The following is a 22,957-nucleotide window of genomic DNA, read 5'->3' as shown; positions in this document are numbered from 1 at the left end:
GCTCCCTTAGGATGTCCCTCCCCGTCACCCAGTTAATGTTTCGTTTTGGATATAAACAAGCTGTCGCATTTATCTTTATGGTCTGTAACCTTGTTTTTATCCCTGCCTTGCTAACTCCAGTGCTCAACCCGTGCCTCTGGAAGGGACTAAAATGCGTCTTCCACAGGGGTCTGGTTGTCTCTCCTTAACATTCAGTCAGAGAACATGACATTCCAAGAAAGCCTATTTTTAGATATCCAAAGATTCAGTCCTTTACTCAAACACCTTTCGCCTCCTGTCCATCAGTCCCACCTCGGGTATGGCTGGCTGTCTTACTCTCATGGTTATACTGCATTATCCAGACCATCCAAGCCAATGTCTTTTAACAGTTTGTCTGATGCAACCTGGAAGTCTATAACTGAGAAAATAAACAAAAACTTGTTCTGTGTAAATTGTGAATAGCATCAGTTTAACACATTCCACCAGCTGCATTTCTGCAGGAGCAGACTCACTGAACTCCTGACCCTGATGTCCATCCGACCTGCCAGCGACGTCACGACAACATCCGTTTTCTCCTGCCAGTCTACGGGCCCGTTTCGGTCCTCCATGTCGCACAGATTTGTGCAGACGAATGATGAAGAGATAACCCCAAATCCCATGGCTGCCTTCTTCAGTGGCCCCTGGAGAGGAAATGCCTCTCTCAGATATGGTCCTCCAGAGGAAATGCCTCTCTCCAACAGCCAAGTAGAAGCTTTGGTGTCCTTGTCCCTCCCAGCTCGTCATCTTACTCTCCTACAGCGGAGGGAAAGAACACCCCCTTCGCTCACCCAGTGGTTTACAGATGTTGTGGATCACATCAGACCTGAGGTGCTGCAGTGGGTACCGCAGCCCAGACCGTCATGAGGCCCCAGGAGGTGTGGCAGTCTTCCTAAGATTACATCATGGTCTAAAGGTTAGAGAACTGGGCTTGTGATTGGAGGGTTGCTGGTTCGATTCCCAGGCCCAACATCCACAGGCTGTGTGCCCCTGAGCAAGGCACTTAACCCCAATGCTCCCCGGGCGCAGAGGAATGCTGCCCACTGCTCCTGCTTGTGTGTGTGTTCACTACTGGTGTGTTGGAAGGGTTAAATGCAGAGACAAGCTCACTGTTCACAGTGTGTTTGTGCAATCACAGAGACTTTACTTTAACTTCTGTTCTGTTTGTCTCATCTAATAAAGCCCCCACACCCCCCATCCTTTTATCATTTTCACACCATTAACACATGTGCACATGCTCAGTCACTGTCAGTATACATGTTTCCTTTAAGTACTGTACATCTGCACAAGTGCACATCTAGGCATATTCACTTTGTCTTTACTTATGGGTAATTTTTCAAACATGGTCCATTTTGGTCAGGAAAATTTTAGCAGTTGGCATTTAGCATCTAACTTTTTACACACACACACACACACACACACACACACATATATATATATATATACATTTATACATAAACGCATTGCTATGGTTTATTTCTCCATTCTGTAGAAACACATCCTGATGGTGACTGTGATGATTTTGTTAAATTAATACATATTTCACTCAACATTAAGAGGAAATCATTGTTTCCTTTTGGGGAAATGACTGTTGTGGAAATGACATCTTGTCATATTTCTTTGAAAATCTAATGATATGTTAGTCTGCTAATGTCAGTTTTAGAGTTGACAATAAATATACACAAAATACACAATATTAAATGAAATTGGTCCAGTTGGTTTTATATTCATATGAAATACGAGCTGTTTGGAAATGACACCCATTAAACATACTCTCAATTTAACTCATATTTACCTTGACTTTTCCTCTTTTTATTACCCCTTATGGAGGTCACTCTTTTTTCCAGCCATGTGTTCCCCTGTTGAGTGACTGTTGCTATGGTTACCAAGTATACAAACCCTAAAACATGATCCCAGCATTCTGTTTTGTACAATGTGGTGGAAATGACAGTGACCCCAAGGGACAGGGGTTCTTTGAAAAATACAAGAAAATGTGAAGAAATATTACAATACATAGTATATTTCATTAAAATAGACATTAATGTCTAATTTGTAGTTGAATTCAACATTTATTTCAATATTAAATTCAAAATTAAGCAGGATTGAAGGTCTAAAGTCCAGCTGAGGGACAAAGGCAATATGGTGAAAACCATACATAAAAGGCCTCTTATTATATAGTCAAATTAATGACTGAGCTATTACAAGTTCCTCTCAGTGTGAGGTAAGTGTGTCAAAAATAAAAATGTAGGAATGTTTTTTTGTTTTTCTTATTTTTCCCAGGAACACGAAAATTACCATAGTTATATGGCAGTGATATAAGTTATCAGCCTCATATGCTTGTCTAGGCCTGCACCTTTCGGTGGGAACAGCTGAACGAATAGAAAATACTGTCCGTATTGCTGTACCTCTTTAAAATCTCCAGCTGGCAGCAGACCAGGGGCTGGGTGAACTCTGGCTCCACTCTAAGCATCTGAACTCACCTTAAGGCTGTTAATGCACAAAACTCTTTCAGAGATGAAGACAAATGAAACTGTGTTTTACATTTTCATTCAGTCTGAAATGAGGCCGTGAGCCACTCTGCCATGCCCACAGGGCCATGCCCACTCTGCCATGCCCACAGGGCCTGACCCACAGGCTGCAGCTTGTCAGCGGGTCTAGAATAGACACAGTATGTAAGAAGTAAATGAGACTGTTCAAGAATAATATTAATACAGGTGTCAGAGAAATCTTATTATGTTATTTAAACAATAGCTGCTTGCGGCCAAAATGATGATGACGTAAGGTTTGTCAGAGACATCCCATGAAACAGTGTGATCTTTCCAACCACATTCAATCCACAGATCTCTAAATTTAAGTACTAAATTTCTACTTGTCTCATGAAACAGACAACTATTAATGGATCCAACTTTTTGCTGTATTGCCAGCGAAAAGCTTTGTCGGGTAGACCCATTTTTGCTCCCGCTATTTGTGATATAACGCGCTCTCAAAATCGACATTACACTAAGTTCGTTTCATATCTGCCACAGTGTTAAACAAAATGGTCATGTGGTGATTCTGCCGGCAGGTGGCAATAAAATCCTCACAAAAGGTGTGACGTCAGGTAAGGGGGGTAAGGCTTACAATAAAGTCCTTAATGGTTTCTCAAATAATTAACAAATTTGCTGTGTTATGTTAGTAACTATGATAACTGTGATAAATAAGCATCACAGTTTAAATGTAAGCATTAATGCAATTTAAAAGATCAGGAATCCATTTTTTTGTCATCCGGGATGTTTTTTTAATAAAATTTGATGAAAATGTATCGTTTTGTCGGGCTAGAGTCCCAGAGTGTATCATTAAATGACTTTAGGTGTTTTAGATATTTGAGTTATTAAGTTTGTGGAGCAGCATAATTTCCCCCAGATAATCATTCATGCATCTATTGATTCTTTCCCTCGCGTATTCGTGTATTTATTCTCCAACAGACCGAAGGGATAAATACCTCAGTCAGAATAAGGGTCAGAGCGTGTCCCACTGATTCAATCTAAAATGTCTCTGGTCATACCATTTTTTCACCAGGTGGTGTCGCACTACTCATACCACTGGCGTTCGCTTTTGATATTGTGGTTGTGATTTGTGAGTCCGAATGAATCCAAATTAACATGTAGTTTCTTCTATTTTCACTGTGGAAATTAGAAAAAAAAAAACCCTGAAATTTTCAAATTTGTACTCGTGTAGCTAATACCTGCCTCTAGCTTTATCAGAGAAACTATGTTGTAATACTTCCTCGCCCCAAAGCTTTACAACATTAGCGCTAATTCTAAATTAAGATATCGATTTTCGCAGATGTTGTTTTTTCATAATCTGAGAATTCCAGACAGAGTGAAAATACGAATGAGAACTGAGGAGCACGTATCCAACCCACGCAAACTTTGGAATACAGCAATCTTGAGATGGACGGACCTCCTTCTTCTGATGGTGAGCAAAACTTTAACTTTTGCCATATTTAAACGAAGTATAAAATGGTTTGTGGCAAAATAGTTTCCATTCCACTCAAACATGTTCAAATGTAATTTAAAGTTATGATTCAGAAAGTCTAGCGACACTCTGACAGAGTAACTGCAGTGGACTGTGTTGTACAACTACCTGAGGAAACAGACTCGGAGAACATGAGCGATTTTGCCCGTGGACAGCACCCGGCGCACTGAATAAACGATCTAAATGTTTCCCAAAGATTGTTTTGCCACTGAATCCCTTCAGCAATGACAGGGAGGGAAATCAACCCCCTCGGCCCATGATGTGGAGCCAAACTGAATCCTGGGAAATGAGGCAGACACTCAGTAAATAAGTGTTGCCATCATGCCTCTCAGCCACTGCAGGACTGGCAAACGCTCCACATGACCTGCCAGGCCAGGACGTGCCACCCAGACCCCAAGCTGTCACCCCCACGGAAACATCACCAGCGCCTCTACAATTTGTGCACTTAACACTTCAGTTGGCACATGACAGGTGCTTATTTCCCCATACTGCCACCCGCCCCCCCCCCCAACCAACCAACCAACCAGCCCACCCCCCACCTCTTTTTTGCTGTTGTTGATGTTGTTGTTGCAGGCACACAGTGCATGGAGTCCTGTGTAAGTCCTTCTCCATGCCTCTGACATGTGCAATAATGGATCTGTTAAACGGTGTGGATCTGAAGCTGACTGATGGATAGTGAGGAAGGATGTAGTTCACTTACACTATGTCATAAAAAGGAAAAAAAAATAACGTCTAAATGTTATAGCTGTTCAGTAAGAGATTGTCTGTCTTTGACTAACCTGGGTCTTTTTTTATTTCTATGAGCAGTGGTTTCTTTTGAGCTGATGAAGAAGGATTTGTGTTTGAGGGTGGGTTGGCCCTTTTTGTGATGAAGGGCCTTAGCTGCGTGTTTGACAGAATGACTCGGTCAGGATATGTTTTTAGTCCATTCACAAATCACTGGCTTCAATACCGGAAGGCCCATTTACCATTTTTAGGTACTTCAGTCTCTACTGAATGCATTTGGAGCACTGGTTGAAAGGATGTAATTTCCATGACACCGGTTCTTTAGTGCATTTCCAACCTGGGAGGTTAGTTGGTTTTGAAGCATGTTTTGTGCGTGAGACCAGGTGACCGTCATCGTGACTGCGCGCCCGTGTATCCTGCCGCCCTCACAGATCGTGGGAGTGGAGAAACAGGAAGGTCTTCACATGCAGCCTGACCCTGTTTAATCGATGTCTGACATTTCAATTCAGTCGCATTTGAAAGAGGTTTAAATAATTTCACCCAAGGTCTTAGTCCAGGGCTCTGAAATGAACTAGCCATTGCAAATTGGTCCCATCTGGAGGTGTTGGAGAGTGGCGGGGAGCTTTCTCAGTGGCGCTGAGCATTCTGGAGATGATGTTTACACTGTGCTGCCTTGAGCTGTAAGACAGACTCAGGTCAGGCCGGTATAACTCTGACCTCACTGGTCTCCCTCTGCAGCAGCTCTCCCCGCATTCACACACAGCAGGTGTGTCAAGCCAGGACCGGAGCGGTCACCACACCCAGACATCCAGGGACCAGGCTCAGCATACACACATTTACATTTCAACACTTTCTAAGAGAGAGAGAGAGAACGCGGGAGAGAAGAGAAGAGAGACAGAGAAAGAGAGTTTTCTTTCTCCAGACTCTATAGATTGGAGAGAAGATTCAGCACAGACATGATAGCCCTCGATTCTAAGTGTGTGTGTTTATTTCACTCATTCAGGCCACCCTCTCCTCCTCATATCCCTTTGGTTTCATCCAATTTAAGAATCTGTCCAAGAGCTAAAGCTTTTGTTTAACTTGTTTGCTTGTGTTAAATCAAAGAAATAACAAATTATTGATGCACAGCAGTTTCACAGCAATTCAAGGTCTCTTTTTTCCAATTTATAATTGGGCCAAAGAACAGACTTTAAAAAATGATATTGTTGACAATTAGCGATTATATTACATTGATATAAGGCACACAAAACAGCCTCATCCACATACTGGGTTTAGTGATAGGTTAGTGAAAAAAAAAAATCATACAGAGTTTTTTTTTGTTTGTTTGTTTGCTCTGGTATGTTGCCATGATCTTAACAAACAACTTCTCTGTAAAATGGTGAGAATGTAAGAGAAACAGTCTCGACCTTGAGACAAACTCCCACGTGCGACTGTTGTAGTATTTTATTACGCTTTTTTTTTCTTTTTTTTTTCTTACGTTGATACTTTAAGTGACTTTCCTGCATGTTCTCGTCACACTTGTCAAGTTCGAGTTCTTACCTCTGGTATTCAAAGCCACGGCTTCACCCTTCATTTTCAAATCCCATCGCTCTGGATGACAATTCAAAAACATAAATGAGATTACACCTCTTTTTGTCCGTGTCAATCACCGGAGCCGCGTGTTTGTTGAGCCTGCCACCTCGGAGACTGCCGGGAGAAAAACGTCAGATGGCATTACTGTCCTGCGAGTGTAGCTAAAAGTCAGCTTTTTAACATTACAAAAACTGAACCATGCATTATTAAAGGTGCAGATCAGGCACGATTTCTGTAAAGATCTTGAATCTTCAACCCTGGGCTTCGGCAGCGTCTCAGATGCGCGTGCTACGGAGCGACGGCACGGCAGAGGAGGACGATTACCTCGCACGCCATGAATAAACCATGATCAGAACGCTTCGCCCGTGCGGCGAGACGCGCGGCGGCGCTCGGACACGGGCTCAAATCTGACAGATGTGAAGGAAGGCCAGATGTGGTGTGGGTGCAGGTGGGCCTCCGACAGCTCCGCGCGGCACTGGCCTGATTGGCACTAATTGGCAGCCGCAGCCTGTAAAAAGTGAGGCAGAGGAGAACGGGAGATGTCTCCCTGGCGCTGCCTGTCAGAGTTTTCCTCTGGTGGGCTAACTCTCCCTGACCTTGGGAAGTTCCTGATACTGTCCTTGGATCAAAGAAGCGGGAAAAAAATGAACCAAACCCATTCTCCGTTATCGGCATTGTTTATGCTTGTGCTTTTCCCTTGCCTGTGTGTGTGTGTGTGTGTGTGTGTGTTTGTGTGTGTGTGTGCATGTGTGTGTGTGTGTGTTTGTGTGTGTGTGTGTGTGTGTGTCTGTGTGTGTGTGTGTCTGTGTGTGTGTGTGTGTGTGTGTGTGTGTGTGGGTTTGTGTGTCTGTGTGTGTGGATGTGTGTGTGTGTGTGTGTGTGTGTGTGTGTGTGTGTTCTGTTTAGAGTTTGTTCAGACATATTTGGTGTTAGACACATATTTTCAGCTCTTGTCAATGACACAGAGATATAACGAAAAAAACCTGTCACTGTCTCTAGCACACAGCGGTGAATACACACATGTAGTCTTTCAAAAGAATATAGTTTTATAACATTTTAATTCATTTAAGTCAGCAAGATAAAGAGAAAAAAATTAATCTCTGTCATAAAAGGAAGTGTTAGTGTTTGATTGAGATGTAGCTGATGAGAAAACCTTGCAGTCTGTCAGCAATGAGAAATTCTCTCCCAGTGAAATTTCATTAACACTCTTTCCACTAAAACTGTTGAAAGATAGTGAAAAACATATTATTTTGCTTTTACTTGTTCATGCAAATGCTTGGCTTCACTAAGACAGGGAACTCACTGATCACCCACTGTGACCTGCACGTGCAGTCCACAGACACCTTCATGGTATCAGAGTTAGTTCCACATTCCTGACTGAGCACAGGCAGAATGTCACTTTTCACTGTAATGTCAGTCAATAAGAAACACTAAATGATACGAAATAAAAGTCACAACAGGAGGAGAAGGCAGGACAGGGGGCAGCCGTCAGAGCTCTGAGAGACGAGCTTTGGTGGACAAAACAGAAGTGATTAGCGGGTTGTGAACGTCACATTTATTGTCTGGTTCAAAGCAACGTGAGATATCAAAGCCCGCGGAGGCCGCTGAGCAAACACATGATCGTCATAATCCACGCATTCCGTGGGAATAGAAAGATACAGGCACACGCTATTAATGCATGTGGATAACAAAAATGTGGAAATTCGATAAGAATCTGCCTTTGGGCTGTTAACACCGCATTCTCCACAGCACACGCGTGGTCCACGGGCAGGACTGGGAAACCTTTACTTGGTGATTTAGATTTAATGTGATGTTTTCATTGAAAATGTTTCAAATAATTAAAAAAAACAAAAAAACGCTTTGTGTTTTCTTACTGTAAGAACTATGATAGTATTTCACTTCAAAGAAACTCAAAAATAAAATATAACACACACACACACACACACACACACATCCGTCTCACCGAGAAAATGGAGGAAGATGTTTTTCTTTCTCTACAGGCGGGTGAAAAAGATAGGAGAGAAAAGTTAAAATGTTTGGATGAAATAAGTCGACTTGTTTTTATACAGGAGGAAACACAGACTCCATTTATGGAGGTAGCAATTTCACTTTGCTTTCAGAGCCCAGAGTCCACACTTCATATTTTTCTCTGTTCGTTTTCAGGAGCGGGGAGCATGAGCCACTTAGGGAGAAAATTGGCTGAGACTTTTTTGGCGGCTTTAAAAAAAAAAAAAAAGCGTATACCTGTCCACCGCCCGAGGACCGGCGTCTCCATGACGATCAGAGGCGCGTATAGCCGAAAGAAAAGACGCCTCCGATGAAAAGTCGGCGGAACGGCGATGTCGACCACTTACCGATGCACGACGTGGATCAATACTGAAGCTACCCATTTGTCCTACTTAAACAGAGCCTTGTTTGTAGCACTTAAGACCGTCATTTGGAAGAGAGCAAACACAGACACTTGATGTTTGTAGGACAGGACTAAACAGAGGCTTGGGCAGTGATGAGGTGACTTTCCCCTCTACGTCCTTTCTTTCAAAGCTTTTACTCTGGTGAACTTCTCTGACTCAGGCTTTCTCTTCTTTTTCAGCAGAATTGATCTCAGCACTGCAAGACTAATTGTTCAAACATGTGTTCAGTTTCCTGGCAGAGAGTGGATCTAGGCAAGCCTGTGTCAAAGGTCAGAGCGACATGTTTTTCTGTGAGGCTGGGATAGAGCTGAGGGCATTGAGGAAGAGAGTTTTAAGCACACATAGAAACACACTCCTTACACACACACACACACAAACACATACACACACAAACACGCACACACACAAACACACACACACTCAGACCCATCCAAATGTAGGTACCAAACAAAGCCAAAAACATTCTAATGCTTTATAACTACTTTGAGGAAGATGGATTTCAGGTTAATCTGTCAAGTTTAAAAAAAAAACGAAACAAACAAAAAAAATGCTTTTATTTGTTTGTAAAATGCTAGGCACTTTTTCGTATTATAAATAAATATATTATAATTTGTCCTCTAAGTGACTTTCATCATGCTCATTCTCAGAAGGTTCAGTTCTGCCATTTTGCATATAAAAATACTACAAATAATTTTTATTACAATTAATTTAATTTATTGTTCATCAGGAAACAATGGCTGTCATGCACTAGCTCAGATGCACAGACCGCAACTAAGTGGACAACGTTACCGACAGTGCATTTAGCCACGATATCAGTGACACACACGCTTACACAACTCAAATTTATTTTTATTTCCTTTTGATTTTTCTTCATAACATATCACACCAGACGAAAGCACAAATACAGAATTTTTGCAAATTAAGAGGAGCAGAGGAGATCAAATAAAATGGCTTTGGTGAATTCTCCTATTGAAATAAATGATCAGATTAATAATTATGTGTGTGTGTGTGTGTGATCTAGTCATGTGACTTTGCTTAACAAATAGGTTAAATATCCATCTAACTGAGCACAATGATCCAGCCTGAGAGCTGTGCATTGCCAGGGCTAGGGATAAAAGAGCTGACTCCCCCCCCCCCCCCCCCCCCCCCCCCCCACCGAGAGAGCAGGTCTGTTATTACCCCACAGGAATGTAGTCATGCCTTATATAGATACCCCCCCGATCAGAAAGCATCTCTCTCTCTCCGTTTTCCTGCCCTGATACGATCCACACACAATCTACAGGTTCACAAATACAGCACTCCAACACTCCTGCTCAAACATGAGCCTCCACATTCTCCACTGTACACACACGCACACACACACACACACACACACACACACACACACATACACACACACACAGACAGGCCTGTTAATTATTTCTAATTTCATTCTTATCTATTAGTGTGTCTGCAGAGAGGAGAGGCCATTAAACATGGGCTGTGTAATTGACTCTGGCAGGTCCTGCTAAGGAACAGCGGGACCAGAGAGGTCCAGTAAGCCCAGCTGAGAGTCTGAACTGAAGTGGATAAAGAAATTAGCCATACTCTGGTGATTCAGGAGAGGGGGCACTGGACATTCGATTTCATTTCTTTTTCTGCTCATAAAGAAACTAAAATGTTTGAAATAAAAACACTTTTATTAAAAACACGTTTATTTAATTAATGCTTTCTACTCTCAGGTAAATTTAAATGTATTGTACCGGAGGGAGAGCAAAACCTATGAAAACAGTGGAAATAACCGACGTTTTTTAACTGTTATTTTAAAGAGCATTTATTTGTCTATCCACTTCCAACTGAGATAATTGTTGGTGTCGGAATTTATATAAAATATTATTTTTAAACAAGATTTATGTTGTCATACATAGTTTTATATTTTATATCTTATATTAAATATCAGGCAGTATTTTTCTTTTGGTTTTATTTCTGTTCGTTTATCCATGAAAATTGAAAAATAAAACGACCAATCATTTCACAAAAAATGTTCATCATTTTCACGAGTTCTTTAACGTTTATAGACCGCGCTACCGTAACAGAGATGACCAGACTGACCTGATCCAGGTGGATTTACGTTGAGTGTATGGACAGGTTTTTGAAAGGCAAATATCTGTGCTCCTGTAATAAATCAAGCAAAAGGAAGCGCACTGGCCCAGACACTTCAACCACGAGACTGTCAGGTGGGTTTTCATGCTTGGTTCAGGACTAAGCAAATTTGGATGAATGAGCTGCACTCACAGTCATGACTGTGTCCTTCCGCAGCTCCCGTAACTGGCCCAGAAACACAGGACAGCAACCCAACCGCTTTAAGAACGCATTACAATATTTTAAACTGGAGAAAAAAAACAGACATGTAACGGTAAAATGACCCTCATTTTTCTGACTGCATTCTGTGATATAGGATGATACAAATCCATATAAAGATCCTGCCAAATGCAGACACAATAAACTGGACAATAAAAACATTACAAACATAAACTTGACAAACATAAACATTCTTTCATTCATTCATTTTCTAAGCCGCTTACCCTAATTAGGGTCGTGGGGGGTGCTTGAGCCTATCCCAGTGTTCACTGGGCGAAAGGCAGACAGGTTACAGATAAACATAAACATGACAAAAAAAATAAACATTACAAACATAAACAGTGCAAACATAAACATGACAAAGATAAAACATCATAAATATAAACAACATAAATATAAACATGACAAACATAAATGTTATAATATAATAATAATAATAATAATAATAATAATAATAATAATAATAATAATAATAATAATGATTATTATTGTTGTTGTTTTGTTATTATTATTATTATTATTATTATTAATTATATTATTATTTTATTATTATTATTATTATTAATGATATTATTATTGTTGTTGTTATTATTATTATTATTATTATTAATGATATTATTATTATTATTATCATTATTATATTGAAATAAGCACTGGAAGACTGCGATGTAGAATCTGTTCGTTTGGGTCTGAGTCAGTGGTGTGTGAGTGATCACGTGTGACTGAGGTGTCACAGTTGAAACCAGAGCCTCTGCCTGCTGCTGAAGACACAGCGTAATGGCAGCGTCTAATGGCAGCTTCCTCTAATGCAATCTCTCACTCCAGCTTTCCATTTCTGCTGGGTGCTAATAAGATCTAGCCTGCAATGATATATTCTACATTTTAAAATCTCTGATACTAATTCAATATCTATTTGGTATTTCCATCTGTCATATGAAGTCATTTTATGCTCATGTCTCAAGCAATACTATGACCTGTAAATGAAAATTAGTATCTGCTAATGTAAGAACCCCACACTGTGCAGCCAATGAGTGCTGTTTAGACAATGCAAAGCTTTGTTTTGTTTTTGTTTTCGATAATAATTCATTAACGGGACTTTAACACACTGTGAATTGAGGCAGAATTGAATATAACCCTGAAACCATTTAAATGACATGTCCAGCTGTTTGTGTGAGGTGGATGATCTGATCATTGACACGGGCCAAGCGTCTACTGCCAAGTTTCTCAAAGTCTGAATAAAACGTAAAAACAGATGTGCAGTAAGGCTACCAGACAAACCGATGATTATAAATGATTAAAAATGATGGGCCAGCACCAACCTGAGTGGATGTGTCTGAGGAGGGCTCAGACGGAGCCTGGAGCTCTCCCTCTCTCTCTCTCTCGCCATGGTTCTGAAACGTCCCGTCGGAGGCAAACGCTTTGGAAAACCTACACCGGGACTTCTCACTGTGCCACTAAACACGGTGATACCACGGTCCCCACAGTGCTCCGCCTCAGCCCTGCCTCCCATTAGCATGCCCGCTTCGCCATGGTTACTATAGAACCAGCGCGGATTCTGGCTCTGCTAACCATCCCCCCTGTAACATACATCTGTGTGTAATGGATTTTTATCAGGCACAGGAATCAGGGCTGATTTGACAGGTCCCAGGGCTGCTACAGTATTCCTTTTGAAATCCTTTTCTTTAGTAGTCTTGTTCAAGTAGCCCGGGGCCATGGCCTTCAGAGATCACAATGTTATTAATATAAACATGTCAAAACGCATGCTGAAATTCAAAACAGGGGTGCCAAAATGTCAAGGTGTCAAACTGCTGGAGTATAAATTATGCCTTAATATTCTTAACCATTGCATAAAAATCCTTTTAATGCAAAAACAGCTTTGTGAGAAAAATTTGATCATCAAAAATATCAAATCGCTACGTGATGCTCCAAAACAATGTGGTCCCAAATGTGTCTATATTTGGTTAAACCTTTAGACAGAAGGAACAGACGGTTAACAGAACTTACCACTGATTTCAAAAAGACAACACAGTTGATTTCTGTGTATCTCTTTTTTTTTTAATCCAAAAAAAGGGGGGAAAATTATTTCCCAGCTGTCTTGTTCACTGGAACATGAGTTGCCAAATCTTTATCACAACAAGTACATAGATACTAAAACGAGACAGTGAACATTTTTCAACTCGAGATAAAATGTCCTTTACCCCACCGTATAGTGGGTGTAAAGAGGAGTTGGGACTGATCAGTGAGAGAGAGAGAGAGAGAGAGAGAGAGAGAGAGAGAGAGAGAAGCATTCTCATGTATTCACTCTATATACTCCATGTATTCACTCTGTATACTCCATGTATTCACTCTAAGTGTGTTTCAGGACTTGTCACTGTTGATGAGTACGAGCATTTAGGCGGGAAAAGCGAAACATCCATGACAAAAAGGCGGGAGACAGGCGGGAAGGAGAAGCCTACCTGATGTGACGTGTCACCTCTTCCGGTTTCTTGAACAGGCGCTTGTTCTGGTGTTTGCTTGGGGCGGCCGGGCGTCACTGTGCATCTGTTCTAACAGAGAGGCAGCGAGTAGCATCATGACATCTGAAACTAACCAGATATGCAGCAGTTTACACTTCAAATGATTCTGCCATCGAGCCCTGAGAGAGCAAACTGTCCATCACACGGCCGTGGCCTGCAGACCGACCCACTCAACGCTGCAGCTCTGAATCACTGTTTTATTCTTCTCCGACTTTTATTTATTCATTTATTTATTTTACTTTTTTACTTTTTTTTTAGTGTTCTTTAGTTCAAATCTGACCATTATGTGGAAATTTCTCAGAAACAAAAAAACATGCTAGACAATGCTTGCCACAAGAGAAACGCTCGTGACCTTGAGGTTTCCTGATGTTTGAGATCATTTTGTTTCATGGAATAGAATGATGTATCTTATAAAACAGTTCTCAATTACATTGTCCACGTATAGATATTTGTGTAAGACCTTTCATTGTTGTCCTTTTTTGTAGTTTGTTTGTTTGTTTGGTTGGTTGGTTTTATTTTTTGGTTTTTCTAGAGACTTATTAATCTTCACAGATTTATTTCTGTAGGGTTTCTCTGCGCTCTCTGTGGAGCAGCAGGCTTAGCCTCCCTATTGTTCTCTGCCGCTGGTCTGGAATCTGCACAGGAGAAGATGGCAGCAGGGCAGACCTGTGTCCCGGGCCCTGTGTGTCGGCGCTGAGACACACACACACACACACACACACACAGACAGCCCCAAAGTGCCCCAAAGTACTGAACCTCACATTCCCCTGCTACACTTATCTTCACAAATGCTCGGCTGTCAAGGGTCAGAGTTGGACGGAGAGAGAGAGAGAGAGAGAGAGAGAGAGAGAGAGAGAGAGAGAGAGAGAGAGTGCGGCCGATCCGTGGTTCTGCCCACTCCGCCTCTCCCTCACAGGGGAGAGAGGCCCTCCCAGCGAGGGGTGCTGCTGTTTTAGTCATGAACTCCGTATCTAGAACATCACTTAATGACTCTGCAGTGCCACGGTGAATATTCCCCTCCACACGGCCAATATTCCCCACTGAACGCAGGACGATTGAGGCCTGTAATCCAGTTACGATTTTTGCCTGGAGCTCAACAGCAGGAAGGTTCACAGTTCACCAAGCCCCTCCCCCGCCAATCCCCCACAACCCCCCCCCCCCCCAAGCACATCACTGACAGACAACATTTATTATCAGAGGTCAGCGGCACAAAGCAGAAAACAAAGACACGATGCAACACGGGGGGGACATTAGGTGTTTCTGTGTCTACAGAAAATATTGTAATAATTTTTTTTTTTTTTTTGACTTGGCCCAACACATACGGACAACAGTCAGTCAGCCAAATCCTCGATCCGCAGATATCTGCAGGGAAGCAGACAGCTTGCACTATGGATATGGTCAAATCTGAAAATAAGTATAAACGCAAACAGATGCGAGCACAGCTTTGGATTGCTCTTCCAATCTTGTTACAGCTTAAGAAGTGATAATATGAAAATTTCAAATTATTCCCCGGACGCATTAATGTACTTCAGAAGTGACATCAAACTACTTTGATACAAAACATACATTTTTCAAGTAGAAAATATTTGATTTATATGCCTTTAGCATTCATGTAAACAACACCGATGTGACCAGAGCTGCAAGATACTAGTCTTTGATCTCTGCTCTTAGCCTTTGATCTGACTCTAAGAGTAAAAAATGTATTTTCTGAGGGAGGGGGGAGGGGAGGGGGGGGGGGGGGGGGGGGGAGAGGCACCACGGTGAAATGACCCTACCCGCATTAGGCAAACATCTTCTTATGCTCATGTAAACCTACAGCTGAAAACCTGACAAATGAGGTAAACATACCCACTAGTCACACACATTTAGCCAGGCATGGCCCCTCCATTCTACAGCCTCCTAAAGAAGGGTTTCTTTATTCGTGTTTTGTTCAAATCAGAAAGATGTATTTTCATATGGAATATGGAATATGGTGTAGACCTACTTTCCGATAGGACGAAATTACAGTGTGTATGAGGTGAAGCATGTTGTGCAAATTTATTTGACCTCTAAGACACCTTTACCGCAGACTAGAGACTGGTGGCAAATAATTTGCTCTAATTGACTCTGAAGGCAGTTACGTGAGGGGGGAGGGGGGGGGGGTGAGAGTGAAGTGTTTTAAAGCAAAGCTGTGCTGGATGAAATGCATACTGATGGTTAGAATCAAAAGGAATGGCTTTGAAGTGGGGGGGTGGGGGTGTGAGTGTGTGATTGGAGAGCTGATAGGGAGGGCTCAGGACACTAGACAAGTTCTATTCAAATTTGACTCTATGAAGGGAGAGGCCCTGTATGAGTGAGAGTGTGTGTGCGTGTGTGTGTGCAAGTGCAGTGTTCGAATTATGGGGGGATTGGGAGGTTCCGACCCCCCTATTTAAGACCCGGGGGGGTGGTCGAAACATTTATATGTCCTATGCTATATAGCCCTAATTCGCAGTGTGTGTGTGTGTGTGTGTGTGTGTGTGTATGAGTGTATGTGTGTGTGTGTGTGTGTGTCTCAAAGCCATGTTGGTGGATATATTTCTTAAATAAAATATGGAGTGTTAAAAGGCAAAATTCAGGGCCACAGTAAATGGTGTGTGTTAGTGATTCTGTGCTCAGTGAATGGTGTGTGTTAGTGATTCTGTGCTCAGTAAATGGTGTGTGTTAGTGATTCTGTGCTCAGTAAATAGCGTGTGATAGTGATTCTGTGCTTAGTAAATAGTATGTGATAGTGATTCTGTGCTCAGTAAATAGTATGTGATGGTGATTCTGTGCTCAGTAAACGGTCTGTGTTAGTGATTCTGTGCTCAGTAGATGATGTGTGATGGTGTTTCTGTGCTTAGTAAATGGTGTGTGATAGTGATTCTGTGCTCAGTAAATAGTGTGTGATGGTGATTCTGTGTTCAGTAAATGGTGTGTGATAGTGATTCTGTGCTCAGTAAATAGTGTGTGATGGTGATTCTGTGTTCAGTAAATGGTGTGTGATAGTGATTCTGTGCTCAGTAAATGGTGTGTGATAGTGTTTCTGTGTTCAGTAAATGGTGTGTGATGGTGTTTCTGTGCTCAGTAAATGGTGTGTGATAGTGATTCTGTGCTCAGTAAATGGTGTGTGATAGTGATTCTGTGTTCAGTAAATGGTGTGTGATAGTGATTCTGTGCTCAGTAAATGGTGTGTGATAGTGATTCTGTGCTCTTGCAGTAAGAAAACTCTGGATGAGTCTGGCTTCATAATTACCACAGCTGTTGCTGGAATCCAGCCCACAACTGCCATGTAGATGTGCTTTTCTCTCCCTCTGCAGTTTACAAATTGCTCACTCTGTCCCCCCAGAGCAGCCCAGAGGACCGTGGGCTCCCTGGGCTCAGAGGCCATGCCTGCTGGATACCGGGCACTGGGAGTTAGCTACACTAGCCACCGGCGGCCTTCACCATCAATGCCTGCCACTCCCGTTCAGAGGCCAGGCTCTGATGTTGCTTGTAATTTTTCTCCTTTAATCCCCCGAGGACAATCACAAGTCCATATCCACACTGAGAGAGAAAGAAAAGAAAACCCTGGCAGTGCTTTTGGTTGGGAGGGCTGTGAATTTGCCTGTTCCTTTGGGCCAAATGTGGGCCACAGTTCGACAGCTAACCCTATAATTCCTCGTCGTGGCGGCTCCGACACGACGGCAGAGCACAATCTCAGCGTCACGTGAACCGCCGATGGCTCGGCCTGACGATCATTCTTTTTCTCGCCTCGTTCTCCTGCGGAGGCAGAATGTATAACCAATTACCCGAGCTCGGCGTCCGGTCACACACATACCTCACAGCCACGGCCAGAATGATGCTGTTAATGATGAAAATGTATTACTCTGGTCTGAGTCTTTCTTACAGAACAGAATAACACTGCACCGCGTATGCAGAAAAGATACAGTTTCTCTGCTGGACAAAAAAAAAAAAAAAAAATTTGAATTGCTTTTGCTGGTTGCTATGTCATCCTCAAGTAAAGTGACCAAAACATGTTATGCTTTCAAAATATTAAAGCTGGCGAAATATTAGAGTGTAATGCCTCACAGACCTGTGTTCTCTGGTCTGTTCTATTGATTTTCCCCCTTTTGAAAAATACATTTTAAAAAAGGCTTTAAGCTATCTGACACTGTAGTCTGGCTAGACATACACACTGGCGGTAGTTTGCCCTCTGGGCATTCTGAAGGCCCCTCTGCAGCATAGCACAAAGCATGGGCCAAAGGTGCGTTTTCACAGACGATATCTTACAGGTCCCTCTCATCGCTGGCCTCTGATTAATCTCAAAAAAAGAAAAAAAAAAAAGAAAAGAAAAAAAAAAAGAAAAAGAGGAAGAACACCGCCAGCTCTCGCCGGTCAGGACCACGGGCTTTAAAAATGCCGGGCTTTGGACACTGCAGCGAATAACACACCATTCAGTCTGGGCTTGTTCTTTGGCCTCTTCAGCCCCAGTCCTCTCTGTTCTCTGGGTTCCTTTCCTCTAGCCTCAGATTGCCGCCCTCCTACTCGCTGAAGGAAGCACTATTATGGATTCTGGCAGCGCCTCGACATAGATCACCCACAGCAGATCGCTCGAACCTTAATAAACCGTCGCCGCGGAGCTCGTATGAAAAATATAATCTATACTTGAGCCATTTCATGATTTGCTGACAGGTGATGTTAAAGGATTAAAGTCATATTAAAGGGTGATCTTTTTGTCTATCTTATCCGTATACATGAAAAAGTAAGGTAAAGTTTAATGAATACCTGTAAAGTTCAGAGCTGCTTGGGAACAGGGAGTTGGATAAACTTGACTTCCCAGCTGTCTGTGAGTGAAGACCGAGATGGGGTTGCATCGACTTTGTGCCCCACAGGGGGCAAATTAATATATTTGACTCACCTTACATAACGGGCCGAGCAGCATGGCATGCTGTCCAAAGTCATTATGATGCTCCGTGTCTGATTGTTTCAGGTCCTTCAATTGACATTTTCATGGCTGAAGAGGCTTAGCTGTGATACACACATTGATTACAAGTTGCTGAAGAAATGGCGAAACACAGTACCGCCACGTTCATGTAAATGAAGCAACCGTGATCACTTGAATTATGTTAAAAAAAAAAAAATCATAATAAACATTTTAATGTTTTAATCTTGGTCCCATTAAGTTGCTGACGTAACTGAGGTTTAATTCAGAAGCATCTGGGATGAATCTTATCTGTGACCAGACAAAATGCTCGGGGCCGCTGGGACATGAGCTCCAGTGACAGCGCTGAGAGTGTAGCCAGACAGGGTGGTGCAGGCACCACTTCTGCTCTCTGTACTTGTCTCACAATAGCATAATGAATCTTTTTATTTATCACACAGTGTGCATCAGGCTACACCTGAGACGATATAAAAGATTGTCCCAATAGTTTTATTGTTTTGTTCTGTAGTGTCAGTGTTAAAGTCTTGTTCTGAAGATCTCTCAGTGTCGTTTTGGGGTAAAAAAAAAACAACGCTCACCAAGCCCTTTACGTTTGGTGATCTCGTGAAGGAAAAACATGGTCCCTCCACCACTGCCTTGACATCCCGGATTGTTTTTCACCCTGAGAAAACACTGCAGGACCGGGTCCGGAGCCTTATTCCGCCCATGTCCTGGTCCATCAGTCACGTCCACGTCTGACCCGTGGATCAGAAGACTGATGGCTTCAGGAACAGGAACTTCCTCAGAGCCGCGTGGGGCCCCCGCGGCCGGACGCTCCGTGTGTGGCGGTCCCGTGAAGGTGGTTCACTCCAAAGGCAGGAAAGCTGCGTGACATGTGTGTACCTCGGGTTTCTCCGGCCAAGGCAGAGACCAGGGAAACTACTGAGAAATAATGTGCCTGGGTGTCAAAGGTCACTGACAAACTTTTTTTTTTCCTCAGAGGTACGTTTTATGGGTGTCACATGTGACCACAACTGGACACTGAGTCGGTAACACAACCAGACTGAAAAGGAGAAAAAGTTCAGCCAAGGTTTCGTTTCATATAAAAAGCTTTTATTTAGCGGAACGCTCTAGAAATAAAAACCTTTTTTTGAGTCCCAAACAATAATTGTGTGTCTCAGACTCTGGTCCAAAAAAGAAAAACTATTCATTTTATTGGTTCAGAAAACATGACTCCTCTGTCCACTTTTTAGCTAAACTATTATCCATTAGCCATTATCCTTATTGGTCGACAGATATCCCTCTGTCTCCCCAGGGAGCGCTGATCACCAGGCCACCGTTTCTCCACAAAAAAGAGGAAAAAAAAAAAAGAACCAAAAAAAAAAGAGAAAAGAGCAGCGTTTGTGCATGTGCTCTGTGTCATCTGACTTTCAGGCTGGTTTGCTGATCTCCTGTGATATACAGTGTATGACATGCCAGGGAAAGCACCTCTCTAATCAGAGCCGTGAGCAGAGTGTGGCCCTGCGAGAGGGCTGGGGGGGGGGGGGGGGGTAGGCGGTGGGGGGTGGGGGGGGGGGTCAACACAAGGCAGCTGTGCGTGCAGCAGTCAGGTGGAATGAGGGGATTGGAATGGGGTGGAAGTGGAACAGAAGGGTAACCGAGCTGGAGATATTCGCATGCCTCCGCTGTTCCAAAGCCCCCAATTACCTCCCCGGCCCTGCTGGCTGCAGCCTGCTCAGGGACGGGGCTCGGAGAGGCATTCCTGGGCGGAGGGATTAACGCTTTTCTTCTTCTTCCTTTTCCTCCGGTCATTATGCTATCACAGAGGTGTAATGATAAACGCTAACACAAGTCTGAGCTCCACGAATCGCTTCACTTTTAACGCTTTGGCAAATATCAGATCCACATGATCTGTAACTAATGTCGCTGTCATATCATTTGACTTATTATCTTCAAATGAACGGTTCCTGTGAAGACGCTGGTATTTTACAGGTTTGGTTCGTTCATCATTTCGGTGTCTTTATCCAGGGGAAGCGTTTAATCATCCTCATGGAGTAGTGGATTTAGCCTCTGTTTATCACAGGAGTCTTTTCACTAGAACTGTCCAACCAGCATTAAGCAGAATTACAAATACAGGTTTGATATCACGAGGGTTCGCTTTACGTCGTAGTAAACTATACATGATTGACATGTGAGACTTCACAAACTCCTTAAGGAACAGCTGCTGATACAAAGCCCCTTCTAAAAACCACTAAACGGGTACATGACTTTACTCCAGACAAGCCAGTGAGACAGAAAACTAGGTCTATAAATCAGGGGTGAGAAACAGAGATCATTCTACAGTGGAAGACAAGAGAGCCTTCGGGGAGAGAATTGCTACACTGGGAGAACAGGCAGGAAGTACAGATAGACTGTGTTTGTGACTCAGACATCAGCCACAGAGGAACAGCACAGCAGTGGGATCCAAGAGACAGCCCAACAAACAGACACTGGCCAGGTTTTGTATGTTGGATGTTGAGACAAAGCCAAAGAGAGAGAGAGAGAGAGAGAGAGAGAGAGAGGAAGAGAGAGAGAGAGCCAGGGAGAGGGAGAGAGAGAGAGAGAGAAAGAGAGAGAGAGAGAGAGAGAGAGAGCTTCCGTGTAAACAGTGGTGGATTTTGCAATGTTTCTCAAGAACAGCAAGACACAGAACGTGTCTCTGGGGACCTATTAATTGTTGACTAGAGCTCTTGTGTACATAAAAACTGCAGAACCTTTATTTTAAAGAACCTGTAGCGTAAAGGGAATTAAATATCCAGTGTAGCAAGTCGTTTCTGCCTGTATTTGATGTATGAGTCACTTCATGGTACTGTAGTATAGAGAGGTCGGTAGGTCTGGACAAACTACAGTATTAAACGAGTTAAGAAAGACACTGACACTTGCCAGTGAGTTCCCTTACCCTTAGTGCTGCACATTCAACGCGCACCACAGACAAGCCCCCAGGTCTTACATTCGACGTATTTCTTGTTATCCAGCAGTTGTATTGTGGTACTGTCTGGAGTTCACTTTGCGAAGATAAAAACTGCTTCTCGGTCTATTAGACCGAATGCAAACCCCACACTAATAAACACAAACCAATTACACGCAACACGTAAAAGTGGTCAGTACGCGTATTTGATATCAGTTGTGTTTTGAAAAGTCGGCTACACAGTGTAAAATGGGTGACAAGCGTGTTCCGTCACACATACGTGTTTGGTAAAGCGTTAAACGCATATGTTTAAAAAAAATGCAACACCTCAAAACGCGTCTTTGCAACGAGAGGATGCAATCAAGAAGTAGAGTTGTTCCGGCCATGCAGTGCCAAGCATGAATTCGTGTCACTTAATCAGGGAACGTGGAATAATTATCGTATGAGCAGTGTGCAATCCTATTGGTTAGACACAGTAACACAGGTGATTGAAGCGCAGTGTGACACATTTACTGAACACTGTGACGTCCTGGTTCTGGTGGCATTGAGCCAGTGTTTTCGCAGGCCTATGTGTAGCCTCTTCCCATTAAAAAAAAGGGTTTAAGTCTCTCTTCTATGGTCATACAAATACTGAAGCATTCATTACTCCTGGTAGAAAAAAAAGATAGTCAAGGACAAGGGAAAACAAGTCCATCTATGTAAGAGGGAATTTTTGATAAGAGCCTCTAGGAGGGAATGGCTGCGGTAAGTTTGAAGCTTTGGCTATCGCTTTTTTGTTCTCACCGAGCAGAATGATGTCTTGAACATTTAATGTTTTCACATAAAAACGTTATTGACAAAAACATTAAACCCCTTTTGCCTCGCGTTAGGCTGTACAGTGACTAGTCTATCAAGTTTATAATATTTCTCGCGAACATTTATCAGACAACTCAGCGTTTAGGATTAAACGTTCATTTTTTTCCTTTCCTTTTTCCCCCTTTTTTCCACGTGCATGGCATAGTTAGCTTTTCCAGTTTCTCCAGTTTGTGTACTCTGCCTCAGGAAACGTCCACGGCAGATCCGCGAGGCCATTCGGACCTTTTTGTCTGTTGAGAAAGTGACACTTCTTTCATCAGTTCATCGTTGTTCTCCTGCTCCGAATACCCACTTTAATTCTAGCCGGTAAAAAGAAAGAGAGAGAGAGAGAGAGAGAGAGAGAGAGAGAAGTAAAAAAAAAAAAAAAGAAGAAGAAAAAGAAAAAAAGTTTCCCTACATGTGGCAGAGTGAAGACTTAAGCATCAACAAAGGCATTAACAGTGTCAAAGTGGTTGATGCTGGCGAGGTTGTGAAGAGCACATCTGGTGTAGTGTGTGGGTGTAGCCAGTGGCAGCTCCCTCTCCCGTACCAGTCTCTACTAGGGAGCTGTCGCCCTGCTGATTTATGCTTCCCTAATGTCACGGAATAGCAATGTGGAAACTGTGGCATAAACACCAAATACCTCCGAAGTTTAGAGATTATGATTCAGTATCTAGGG

Source organism: Chanos chanos, chromosome 2 (assembly GCF_902362185.1).
Source record: "Chanos chanos chromosome 2, fChaCha1.1, whole genome shotgun sequence".
Taxonomy (NCBI): Eukaryota; Metazoa; Chordata; class Actinopteri; order Gonorynchiformes; family Chanidae; genus Chanos; species Chanos chanos.
The sequence above is the reverse complement of the archived record's forward strand: the minus strand, read 5'-3'. Positions refer to the sequence as shown.